Source organism: Schistocerca serialis, chromosome 3, assembly GCF_023864345.2.
Source record: "Schistocerca serialis cubense isolate TAMUIC-IGC-003099 chromosome 3, iqSchSeri2.2, whole genome shotgun sequence".
NCBI lineage: Eukaryota > Metazoa > Arthropoda > Insecta > Orthoptera > Acrididae > Schistocerca > Schistocerca serialis.
The window spans coordinates 1096475983-1096489807 of record NC_064640.1 but is presented as its reverse complement, the minus strand read 5'-3'; positions in this window follow the sequence as shown (position 1 = coordinate 1096489807).

Genomic DNA, 13825 nt, shown 5'->3' with positions numbered 1-13825 from the left:
TCTTGTACTTAAGTCGGCATTGTGCCTTTTCTATTTAATTCCGATGCAATTTCTGTAATTCTTCGTCAATAAGAAGGTCCAAGGGATACAGTAAACCTGGAGCGAAGCATCGGAATCTATAACTAGTGTCACAGGAATGGTTCAAATCATAGACAGTCAGAAGAGCAGCCTTCTTGCCCTTAAGTCGGCATTGTGCCTTTTGTATTTCATTCCGATGCAATTTCTGTTTTTCATCGTCAATAAGAAGGTCCAAGGGATACAGTAAACTTGTAGTGTAGCATCGGATTCTATAATTAGTGTCACAGGAATGGTTCAAAACATAGGCAGTAAGAAGAGTCAGTCTTCATGTACTTAAGTCGGCATTTTGCCCTTTGTATTTAATTCCGATCCAATTTCTCTGTTTCATCGTCAATAAGAAGGTCCAAGGGATACAGTAAACCTGTGGTGAAGCATCGGAATCTATGACTAGTGTCACCGGAATGGTTCAAAACATAGTCAGTAAGAAGAGTCAGTACTCTTGTCCTTAAGTCGGCATTGTGACTTTTGTATTCAAATCCGATGCAATTTCTGTGTTTCATCGTCAATAAGAAAGTCCAAGGGATACAGTAAACCTGGAGTGAAGCATCAGAATCTATAACTAGTGTCACCGGAATGGTTCAAAACATAGACAGTAGGAAGAGTCAGTCTTCTTGTACTTAAGTCAGCATTGTGCCTTTTGTTTTTAATTCCGATGCAAATTCTGTGTTTCATCGTCAATAAGAAGGTCAGAGGGTTACAGTAAACCTGAAGTGAAGCATCGGAATCTATAAGTAGTGTCACAGGAATGGTTGAAAACATAGACAGTATGAAGGATCAGTCCTCTTGTACTTAAGTCGGCATTGTGCCTTTTGTATTTAATTCCGATGCAAATTCTGTGTTTCATCGTCAATAAGAAGGTCAGTGGGATACAGTAAACCTGAAGTGAAGCATCGGAATCTGTAGCTAGTGTCACAGGAATGGTTCAAACATAGTCAGTAAGAAGAGTCAGTCTTCTTGTACTTAAGTCAGCATTGTGCCTTTTGTATTTAATCCCGATGCAATTTCTGTGTTTCATCGTCAATAAGAAGATCATAGGGATACAGTAAACCTGATGTGAAGCATCGGAATCTATAACTAGTGCCACAGGAATGGTTCAAAACATAGACAGTCAGATGAGTCAGTCTTTTTGTACTTAAGTCGGTATTGTGCCTTTTGTATTTAATTCCGATGCAATTTCTGTGTTTCATCGTCAATAAGATGGTCCAAGGGAGACAGTAAACCTGAAGTGATGCATCGCAATCTATAACTAGTGTCACAGGAATGGTTCATAACATAGACAGTCAAAAGAGGCAGCCTTCTTGTACTTAAGTCGGCATTGTGCCTTTTCTATTTAATTCCGATGCAATCTCTGTGTTTCATCGTCAATTATAAGGTCCAAGGTATACAGTAAACCTGAAGTGAAGCATCGGAATCTATAACTAGTGACACAGGAATGGTTCAAACATAGTCAGTAAGAAGAGTCAGTCTTCTTGTACTTAAGTCGGCATTGTGCCTTTTGTATTTAATTCCGATGCAATTTCTGTGTTTCATCGTCAATAAGAAGGTTTAAGGGTTACAGAAAGCCTGAAGTGAAGCATCGGAATCTATAACTAGTGTCACGAGAATGGTTCAAAACATAGACAGTAGGAAGAGTCAGTCTTCTTGTACTTAAGTCGATATTGTGCCTTTTGTATTTAATTCGGATGCAATTTCTGTGTTTCATCGTCTATAGGAAGGTCAGAGGGATACAGTAAACCTGAAGCGAAGCATCGGAATCTATAACTAGTGTCACAGGAATGGTTCATACATAAACAGTAAGAAGAGTCAGTCTACTTGTACTTAAGTCGGCATTGTGCCTTTTCTATTTCATTCCGATGCAATATCTGTGTTTCATCGTCAATAAGAAGGTCCAAGGAATACAGTAAACCTGAAGTGAAGCATCGGAATCTATAACTAGTGTCACAGGAATGGTTCAAAGACATAGTCAGTAAGAAGCGTCAGTCTTCTTGTACTTAAATCGACATTGAGCCTTTTGTATTTAATTCCGATGCAATTTCTGTGTTTCATCGTCAATAAGAAGGTCCAAGGGATACAGTAAACCTGAAGTGTAGCATCGAAATCTATAACTAGTGTCACAGGAATGGTTCAAAACATAGACAGTAGGAAGAGTCAGTCTTCTTGTGCTTAAGTCGATATTGTGCCTTTTGTATTTAATTCGGATGCAATTTCTGTGTTTCATCGTCCATAGGAAGGTCAGAGGGATACAGTAAACCTGAAGTGAAGCATCGGAATCTATAACTAGTGTCACAGGAATGGTTCAAACATAAACAGTAAGAAGAGTCAGTCTTCTTGTACTTAAGTCGGCATTGGGCCTTTTCTATTTCATTCCGATGCAATATGTGTGTTTCATCGTCAATAAGAAGGTCCAAGGGATACAGTAAATCTGAAGTGAAGCATCGGAATCTATAACTAGCTTCACAGGAATGGTTCAAAAACATAGTCAGTAAGAAGCGTCAGTCTTCTTGTACTTAAGTCGGCATTGTGCCTTTTCTATTTAATTCTGATGCAATCTCTTTGTTTCATCGTCAATAAGAAGGTCCAAGGGAAACAGTAAACCTGGAGTGAAGCACCGGAATCTATAACTAGTGTGACAGGAATGGTTCAAAACAATGACTGTAGGAAGAGTCAGTCCTCTTTTACTTAAGTCGGCATTGTGCCTTTTGTATTTAATTCCGATGATATTTCTGTGTTTCATCGTCAATAAGATGGTCCAAGGGATACAGTAAACCTGGACTGAAGCATCGGAATCTATAGCTAGTGTCACAGGAATGGTTCAAAACATAGTCAGTCAGAAGAGTCAGTCTATTTGTACTTAAGTCGGCATTGTGCCTTTTTTATTTAATTCCGATGCAATTTCTGTGTTTCATCGTCAATAAGAAGATCAGAGGAATACAGTAAACCTGAAGTGAAGCATCAGAATCTATTACTAGTGTCACAGGAATGGTTCAAAACATAGAAGGTAAGAAGAGTCAGTCTTCTTGTACTTAAGTCGGTATTGTCCCTTTTGTATTTAATTCCGATGCAATTTCTGTGTTTCATCGTCAATAAGAAGGTCCAAGGGAGACAGTTAACCTGAAGTGGAGCATCGGAATCTATAACTAGTGACACAGGAATGGTTCAAAACATAGTCAGTAAGAAGAGTCAGTCTTCTTGTCCTTAAGTCGGCATTGTGCCTTTTGTATTTAATTCCGATGCAATTTCTGTTTTTCATCGTCAATAAGAAGGTCCAAGAGATACAGTAAACGTGGAGTGTAGCATCGGAATCTATAACTAGTGTCACAGGAATTGTTCAAAACATAGGCAGTAAGAAGAGTCAGTCTTCGTGTACTTAAGTCGGCATTTTGCCCTTTGTATTTAATTCCGATGCAATTTCTGTGTTTCATCGTCAATAAGAAGGTCCAAGGGATACAGTAAACCTGAAGTGAAGCATCGGAATCTATGACTAGTGTCACCGGAATGGTTCAAAACATAGTCAGTAAGAAGAGTCAGTCTTCTTGTACTTAAGTCGGCATTGTGCCTTTTGTATTTAATTCCGATGCTATTACTGTGTTTCATCGTCAATAAGAACGTCCAAGGGATACAGTAAACCTGAAGTGTAGCATCGAAATCTATAACTAGTGTCACAGGAATGGTTCAAAACATAGACAGTAGGAAGAGTCAGTCTTCTTGTACTTAAGTCGGCATTGTGCCTTTTGTATTTAATTCCGATGCAATTTCTGTGTTTCATCGTCAATAAGAAGGTTTAAGGGATACAGTAAACCTGAAGTGAAGCATCGGAATCTATAACTAGGGTCACGAGAATGGTTCAAAACATAGTCAGTAAGAAGAGTCAGTATTCTTGTACTTAAGTCGGCATTGTGCCTTTTGTATTTAATTCCGATGCAATTTCTGTGTTTCATCGTCAATAAGAAGGTTTAAGGGATACAGTAAACCTGAAGTGAAGCATCGGAATCTATAACTAGGGTCACGAGAATGGTTCAACACATAGTAAGAAGAGTCAGTATTCTTGTACTTAAGTCGGCATTGTGCCTTTTGTATTTAATTCCGATGCAATTTCTGTGTTTTATCGTCAATAAGAAGGTCAGAGGGATACAGTAAACCTGAAGTGTAGCATCGAAATCTATAACTAGTGTCACAGGAATGGTTCAAAACATAGACAGTAGGATGAGTCAGTCTTCTTGTACTTAAGTCGATATTGTGCCTTTTGTATTTAATTCGGATGCAATTTCTGTGTTTCATCGTCTATAGGAAGGTCAGAGGGATACAGTAAACCTGAAGTGAAGGATCGGAAACTATAACTAGTGTCACAGGAATGGTTCAAACATAAACAGTAAGAAGAGTCAGTCTTCTTGTACTTAAGTCGGCATTGTGCCTTTTCTATTTCACTCCGATGCAATATCTGTGTTTCATCGTCAATAAGAAGGTCCAAGGGATACAGTAAACCTGAAGTGAAGCATCGGAATCTATAACTAGTGTCACAGGAATGGTTCAAAAACATAGTCAGTAAAAAGCGTCAGTCTTCTTGTACTTAAGTCGACATTGTGCCTTTTGTATTTAATTCCGATGCAATTTCTGTGTTTCATCGTCAATAAGAAGGTCCAAGGGATACAGTAAACCTGAAGTGTAGCATCGAAATCTATAACTAGTGTCACAGGAATGGTTCAAAACATAGACAGTAGGAAGAGTCAGTCTTCTTGTACTTAAGTCGATATTGTGCCTTTTGTATATAATTCGGATGCAATTTCTGTGTTTCATCGTCTATAGGAAGGTCAGAGGGATACAGTAAACCTGCAGTGAAGCATCGGAATCTATAACTAGTGTCACAGGAATGGTTCAAACATAAACAGTAAGAAGAGTCAGTCTTCTTGTACTTAAGTCGGCATTGGGCATTTTCTATTTCATTCCGATGCAATATGTGTGTTTCATCGTCAATAAGAAGGTCCAAGGGATACAGTAAATCTGAAGTGAAGCATCGGAATCTATAACTAGCTTCACAGGAATGGTTCAAAAACATAGTCAGTAAGAAGCGTCAGTCTTCTTGTACTTAAGTCGGCATTGTGCCTTTTCTATTTAATTCTGATGCAATTTCTGTGTTTCATCGTCAATAAGAAGGTCCAAGGGAAACAGTAAACCTGGAGTGAAGCACCGGAATCTATAACTAGTGTGACAGGAATGGTTCAAAACATTGACTGTAGGAAGAGTCAGTCCTCTTTACTTAAGTCGGCATTGTGCCTTTTGTATTTAATTCCGATGATATTTATGTGTTTCATCGTCAATAAGATGGTCCAAGGGATACAGTAAACCTGGAGTGAAGCATCGGAATCTATAGCTAGTGTCACAGGAATGGTTCAAAACATAGTCAGTCAGAAGAGTCAGTCTATTTGTACTTAAGTCGGCATTGTGCCTTTTATGTTTAATTCCGATGCAATTTCTGTGTTTCATCGTCAATAAGAAGGTCCAAGGGATACAGTAAGCCTGAAGTGAAGCATCGGAATCTATAACTAGTGTCACAGGAATGGTTCAAAACATAGACAGTAAGAAGAGTCAGTCTTCTTGTACTTAAGTCGGCATTGTGCCTTTTTTATTTAATTCCGATGCAATTTCTGTGTTTCATCGTCAATAAGAAGATCAGAGGAATACAGTAAACCTGAAGTGAAGCATCAGAATCTATTACTAGTGTCACAGGAATGGTTCAAAACATAGACGGTAAGAAGAGTCAGTCTTCTTGTACTTAAGTCGGTATTGTGCCTTTTGTATTTAATTCCGATGCAATTTCTGTGTTTCATCGTCAATAAGAAGGTCCAAGGGAGACAGTAAACCTGAAGTGGAGCATCGGAATCTATAACTAGTGTCACAGAAATGGTTCAAAACATAGAGAGTAAGAAGAGTCAGTCTTCTTGTACTTAAGTCATCATTGTGCCTTTTCTATTTAATTCCGATGCAATTTCTGTGTTTCATCGTCAAGTACAAAGTCCAAGGTATACAGTAAACCTGAAGTGAAGCATCGGAATCTATAACTAGTGACACAGGAATGGTTCAAAACATAGTCAGTAAGAAGAGTCAGTCTTCTTGTCCTTAAGTCGGCATTGTGCCTTTTGTATTTAATTCCGATGCAAATTCTGTGTTTCATCGTCAATAAGAAGGTCAGAGGGTTACAGTAAACCTGAAGCGAAGCATCGGAATTTATAAGTAGTGTCACAGGAATGATTGAAAACATAGACAGTATGAAGGATCAGTCCTCTTGTACTTAAGTCGGCATTGTGCCTTTTGTATTTAATTCCGATGCAAATTCTGTGTTTCATCGTCAATAAGAAGGTCAGTGGGATACAGTAAACCTGAAGTGAAGCATCGGAATCTGTAGCTAGTGTCACAGGAATGGTTCAAACATAGTCAGTAAGAAGAGTCAGTCTTCTTGTACTTAAGTCAGCATTGTGCCTTTTGTATTTAATCCCGATGCAATTTCTGTGTTTCATCGTCAATAAGAAGATCATAGGGATACAGTAAACCTGATGTGAAGCATCGGAATCTATAACTAGTGCCACAGGAATGGTTCAAAACATAGACAGTCAGAAGAGTCAGTCTTCTTGTACTTAAGTCGGTATTGTGCCTTTTGTATTTAATTCCGATGCAATTTCTGTGTTTCATCGTCAATAAGATGGTCCAAGGGAGACAGTAAACCTGAAGTGATGCATCGCAATCTATAACTAGTGTCACAGGAATGGTTCAAATCATAGACAGTAAAAAGAGGCAGCCTTCTTGTACTTAAGTCGGCATTGTGCCTTTTCTATTTAATTCCGATGCAATCTCTGTGTTTCATCGTCAATTATAAGGTCCAAGGTATACAGTGAACCTGAAGTGAAGCATCGGAATCTATAACTAGTGACACAGGAATGGTTCAAACATAGTCAGTAAGAAGAGTCAGTCTTCTTGTACTTAAGTCGGCATTGTGCCTTTTGTATTTAATTCCGATGCAATTTCTGTGTTTCATCGTCAATAAGAAGGTTTAAGGGTTACAGTAAACCTGAAGTGAAGCATCGGAATCTATAACTAGTGTCACGACAATGGTTCAAAACATAGTCAGTAAGAAGAGTCAGTCTTCTTGTACTTAAGTCGGCATTGTGCCTTTTGTATTTAATTCCGATGCAATTTCTGTGTTTCATCGTCAATAAGAAGGTCAGAGGGATACAGTAAACCTGAAGTGTGGCATCGAAATCTATAACTAGTGTCACAGGAATGGTTCAAAACATAGACAGTAGGAAGAGTCAGTCTTCTTGTACTTAAGTCGATATTGTGCCTTTTGTATTTAATTCGGATGCAATTTCTGTGTTTCAGCGTCTATAGGAAGGTCAGAGGGATACAGTAAACCTGAAGCGAAGCATCGGAATCTATAACTAGTGTCACAGGAATGGTTCAAACATAAACAGTAAGAAGAGTCAGTCTTCTTGTACTTAAGTCGGCATTGTGCCTTTTCTATTTCATTCCGATGCAATATCTGTGTTTCATCGTCAATAAGAAGGTCCAAGGGATACAGTAAACCTGAAGTGAAGCATCGGAATCTATAACTAGTGTCACAGGAATGGTTCAAAGACATAGTCAGTAAGAAGCGTCAGTCTTCTTGTACTTAAATCGACATTGTGCCTTTTGTATTTAATTCCGATGCAATTTCTGTGTTTCATCGTCAATAAGAAGGTCCAAGGGATACAGTAAACCTGAAGTGTAGCATCGAAATCTATAACTAGTGTCACAGGAATGGTTCAAAACATAGACAGTAGGAAATGTCAGTCTTCTTGTACTTAAATCGACATTGTGCCTTTTGTATTTATTTCTGATGCAATTTTTGTGTTTCATCGTCAACAAGAAGGTCCAAGGGAAACAGTAAACCTGGAGTGAAGCACCGGAATCTATAACTAGTGTGACAGGAATGGTTCAAAACATTGACTGTAGGAAGAGTCAGTCCTCTTGTACTTAAGTCGGCATTGTGCCTTTTGTATTTAATTCCGATGATATTTCTGTGTTTCATCGTCAATAAGAAGGTCCAAGGGATACAGTAAACCTGGAGTGAAGCATCGGAATCTTTAACTAGTGTCACAGGAATGGTTGAAAACATAGACAGTATGAAGGATCAGTCCTCTTGCACTTAAGTCGGCATTGTGCCTTTTGTATTTAATTCCGATGCAATTTCTGTGTTTAATCGTCAATAAGAAGATCAGAGGGATACAGTAAACCTGAAGTAAAGCATCGTAATCTATAACTAGTATCACAGGAATAGTTCAAATCATAGACAGTAAGAAAAGTCAGTCGTCTTGTACATAAGTCGGCATTGTGCCTTTTCTATTTAATTCCGATGCAATTTCTGTGTTTCATCGTCAATAAGAAGGTCAGAGGGATACAGTGAACCAGAAGTGAAGCATCCGAATCCATAACTAGTGTCACAGGAATGATTCAAACATAGTCAGTAAAAAGAGTCAGTCTCCTTGTACTTAAGTCAGCATTGTGCGTTTTGTATTTAATCCCGATGCAATTTCTGTGTTTCATCGTCAATAAGAAGATCATAGGGATACAGTAAACCTGATGTGAAGCATCGGAATCTATAACTAGTGCCACAGGAATGGTTCAAATCATAGACAGTCAGAAGAGTCAGTCTTCTTGTACTTAAGTCGGTATTGTGCCTTTTGTATTTAATTCCGATGCAATTTCTGTGTTTCATCGTCAATAAGAAGGTCCAAGGGAGACAGTGAACCTGAAGTGATGCATCGCAATCTATAACTAGTGTCACAGAAATGGTTCAAAACATAGACAGTAAAAAGAGGCAGCCTTCTTGTACTTAAGTCGGCATTGTGCCTTTTGTATTTAATTCCGATGCAATTTCTGTGTTTCATCGTCAATAAGAAGGTCAGAGGGATTTATTGAACCAGAAGTGAAGCATCGGAATCTATAACTAGTGACACAGGAATGGTTCAAACATAGTCAGTAAGAAGAGTCAGTCTTCTTGTACTTAAGTCGGCATTGTGCCTTTTGTATTTAATTCCGATGCAATTTCTGTGTTTCATCGTCAATAAGAAGGTTTAAGGGATACAGTAAACCTGAAGTGAAGCATCGGAATCTATAACTAGGGTCACGAGAATGGTTCAAAACATAGTCAGTAAGAAGAGTCAGTATTCTTGTACTTAAGTCGGCATTGTGCCTTTTGTATTTAATTCCGATGCAATTTCTGTGTTTTATCGTCAATAAGAAGGTCAGAGGGATACAGTAAACCTGAAGTGTAGCATCGAAATCTATAACTAGTGTCACAGGAATGGTTCAAAACATAGACAGTAGGATGAGTCAGTCTTCTTGTACTTAAGTCGATATTGTGCCTTTTGTATTTAATTCGGATGCAATTTCTGTGTTTCATCGTCTATAGGAAGATCAGAGGGATACAGTAAACCTGAAGTGAAGGATCGGAAACTATAACTAGTGTCACAGGAATGGTTCAAACATAAACAGTAAGAAGAGTCAGTCTTCTTGTACTTAAGTCGGTATTGTGCCTTTTCTATTTCATTCCGATGCAATATCTGTGTTTCATCGCCAATAAGAAGGTCCAAGGGATACAGTAAACCTGAAGTGAAGCATCGGAATCTATAACTAGTGTCACAGGAATGGTTCAAAAACATAGTCAGTAAGAAGCGTCAGTCTTCTTGTACTTAAGTCGACATTGTGCCTTTTGTATTTAATTCCGATGCAATTTCTGTGTTTCATCGTCAATAAGAAGGTCCAAGGGATACAGTAAACCTGAAGTGTAGCATCGAAATCTATGACTAGTGTCACAGGAATGGTTCAAAACATAGACAGTAGGAAGAGTCAGTCTTCTTGCACTTAAGTCGATATTGTGCCTTTTGTATTTAATTCGGATGCAATTTCTGTGTTTCATCGTCTATAGGAAGGTCAGAGGGATACAGTAAACCTGAAGTGAAGCATCGGAATCTATAACTAGTGTCATAGGAATGGTTCAAACATAAACAGTAAGAAGAGTCAGTCTTCTTGTACTTAAGTCGGCATTGGGCCTTTACTATTTCATTCCGATGCAATATGTGTGTTTCATCGTCAATAAGAAGGTCCAAGGGATACAGTAAATCTGAAGTGAAGCATCAGAATCTATAACTAGCTTCACAGGAATGGTTCAAAAACATAGTCAGTAAGAAGCGTCAGTCTTCTTGTACTTAAGTCGGCATTGTGCCTTTTCTATTTAATTCTGATGCAATTTCTGTGTTTCATCGTCAATAAGAAGGTCCAAGGGAAACAGTAAACCTGGAGTGAAGCACCGGAATCTATAACTAGTGTGACAGGAATGGTTCAAAACATTGACTGTAGGAAGAGTCAGTCCTCTTTTACTTAAGTCGGCATTGTGCCTTTTGTGTTTAATTCCGATGCAATTTCTGTGTTTCATCGTCAATAAGAAGATCCAAGGGATACAGTAAGCCTGAAGTGAAGCATCGGAATCTATAGCTAGTGTCACAGGAATGGTTCAAAACATAGTCAGTCAGAAGAGTCAGTCTATTTGTACTTAAGTCGGCATTGTGCCTTTTATGTTTAATTCCGATGCAATTTCTGTGTTTCATCGTCAATAAGAAGATCCAAGGGATACAGTAAGCCTGAAGTGAAGCATCGGAATCTATAACTAGTGTCACAGGAATGGTTCAAAACATAGACAGTAAGAAGAGTCAGTCTTCGTGTACTTAAGTCGGCATTGTGCCTTTTTTATTTAATTCCGATGCAATTTCTGTGTTTCATCGTCAATAAGAAGATCAGAGGAATACAGTAAACCTGAAGTGAAGCATCAGAATCTATTACTAGTGTCACAGGAATGGTTCAAAACATAGACGGTAAGAAGTGTCAGTCTTCTTGTACTTAAGTCGGTATTGTGCCTTTTGTATTTAATTCCGATGCAATTTCTGTGTTTCATCGTCAATAAGAAGGTCCAAGGGAGACAGTAAACCTGAAGTGGAGCATCGGAATCTATAACTAGTGTCACAGAAATGGTTCAAAACATAGAGAGTATGAAGAGTCAGTCTTCTTGTACTTAAGTCGGCATTGTGCCTTTTATGTTTAATTCCGATGCAATTTCTGTGTTTCATCGTCAATAAGAAGATCCAAGGGATACAGTAAGCCTGAAGTGAAGCATCGGAATCTATAACTAGTGTCACAGGAATGGTTCAAAACATAGACAGTAAGAAGAGTCAGTCTTCTTGTACTTAAGTCGGCATTGTGCCTTTTTTATTTAATTCCGATGCAATTTCTGTGTTTCATCGTCAATAAGAAGATCAGAGGAATACAGTAAACCTGAAGTGAAGCATCGGAATCTATAACTAGTGTCACAGGAATGGTTCAAAACATAGACAGTAAAAAGAGGCATCTTCTTGTACTTAAGTCGGCATTGTGCCTTTTCTATTTGATTCCGATGCAATCTCTGTGTTTCATCGTCAATTATACGGTCCAAGGTATACAGTAAACCTGAAGTGAAGCATCGGAATCTATAACTAGTGACACAGGAATGGTTCAAACATAGTTAGTAAGAAGAGTCAGTCTTCTTGTACTTAAGTCGGCATTGTGCCTTTTGTATTTAATTCCGATGCAATTTCTGTGTTTCATCGTCAATAAGGAGGTTTAAGGGTTACAGTAAACCTGAAGTGAAGCATCGGAATCTATAACTAGTGTCACGAGAATGGTTCAAAACATAGTCAGTAAGAAGAGTCAGTCTTCTTGTACTTAAGTCGGCATTGTGCCTTTTGTATTTAATTCCGATGCAATTTCTGTGTTTCATCGTCAATAAGAATGTCAGAGGGATACAGTAAACCTGAAGTGTAGCATCGAAATCTATAACTAGTGTCACAGGAATGGTTCAAAACATAGACAGTAGGAAGAGTCAGTCTTCTTGTACTTAAGTCGATATTGTGCCTTTTGTATTTAATTCGGATGCAATTTCTGTGTTTCATCGTCTATTGGAAGGTCAGAGGGATACAGTAAACCTGAAGCGAAGCATCGGAATCTATAACTAGTGTCACAGGAATGGTTCAAACATAAACAGTAAGAAGAGTCAGTCTTCTTGTACTTAAGTCGGCATTGTGCCTTTTCTATTTCATTCCGATGCAATATCTGTGTTTCATCGTCAATAAGAAGCTCCAAGGGATACAGTAAACCTGAAGTGAAGCATCGGAATCTATAACTAGTGTCACAGGAATGGTTCAAAGACATAGTCAGTAAGAAGCGTCAGTCTTCTTGTACTTAAATCGACATTGTGCCTTTTGTATTTAATTCCGATGCAATTTCTGTGATTCATCGTCAATAAGAAGGTCCAAGGGATACAGTAAACCTGAAGTGTAGCATCGAAATCTATAACTAGTGTCACAGGAATGGTTCAAAACATAGACAGTAGGAAATGTCAGTCTTCTTGTACTTAAATCGACATTGTGCCTTTTGTATTTAATTCTGATGCAATTTTTGTGTTTCATCGTCAACAAGAAGGTCCAAGGGAAACAGTAAACCTGGAGTGAAGCACCGGAATCTATAACTAGTGTGACAGGAATGGTTCAAAACATTGACTGTAGGAAGAGTCAGTCCTCTTGTACTTAAGTCGGCATTGTGCCTTTTGTATTTAATTCCGATGATATTTCTGTGTTTCATCGTCAATAAGAAGGTCCAAGGGATACAGTAAACCTGGAGTGAAGCATCGGAATCTATAACTAGTGTCACAGGAATGGTTGAAAACATAGACAGTATGAAGGATCAGTCCTCTTGTACTTAAGTCGGCATTGTGCCTTTTGTATTTAATTCCGATGCAATTTCTGTGTTTAATCGTCAATAAGAAGATCAGAGGGATACAGTAAACCTGAGGTAAAGCATCGTAATCTATAACTAGTATCACAGGAATAGTTCAAATCATAGACAGTAAGAAAAGTCAGTCGTCTTGTACATAGGTCGGCATTGTGCCTTTTCTATTTAATTCCGATGCAATTTCTGTGTTTCATCGTCAATAAGAAGGTAAAAGGGATACAGTGAACCAGAAGTGAAGCATCCGAATCCATAACTAGTGTCACAGGAATGGTTCAAACATAGTCAGTAAAAAGAGTCAGTCTTCTTGTACTTAAGTCGGCATTGTGCATTTTGTATTTAATCCCGATGCAATTTCTGTGTTTCATCGTCAATAAGAAGATCATAGGGATACAGTAAACCTTATGTGAAGCATCGGAATCTATACTAGTGCCACAGGAATGGTTCAAATCATAGACAGTCAGAAGAGTCAGTCTTCTTGTACTTAAGTCGGTATTGTGCCTTTTGTATTTAATTCCGATGCAATTTCTGTGTTTCATCGTCAATAAGAAGGTCCAAGGGAGACAGTAAACCTGAAGTGATGCATCGCAATCTATAACTAGTGTCACAGAAATGGTTCAAAACATAGACAGTAAAAAGAGGCAGCCTTCTTGTACTTAAGTCGGCATTGTGCCTTTTGTATTTAATTCCGATGCAATTTCTGTGTTTCATCGTCAATAAGAAGGTCAGAGGGATACATTGAACCAGAAGTGAAGCATCGGAATCTATAACTAGTGACACAGGAATGGTTCAAACATAGTCAGTAAGAAGAGTCAGTCTTCTTGTACTTAAGTCGGCATTGTGCCTTTTGTATTTAATTCCGATGCAATTTCTGTGTTTCATCGTCAATAAGAAGGTTTAA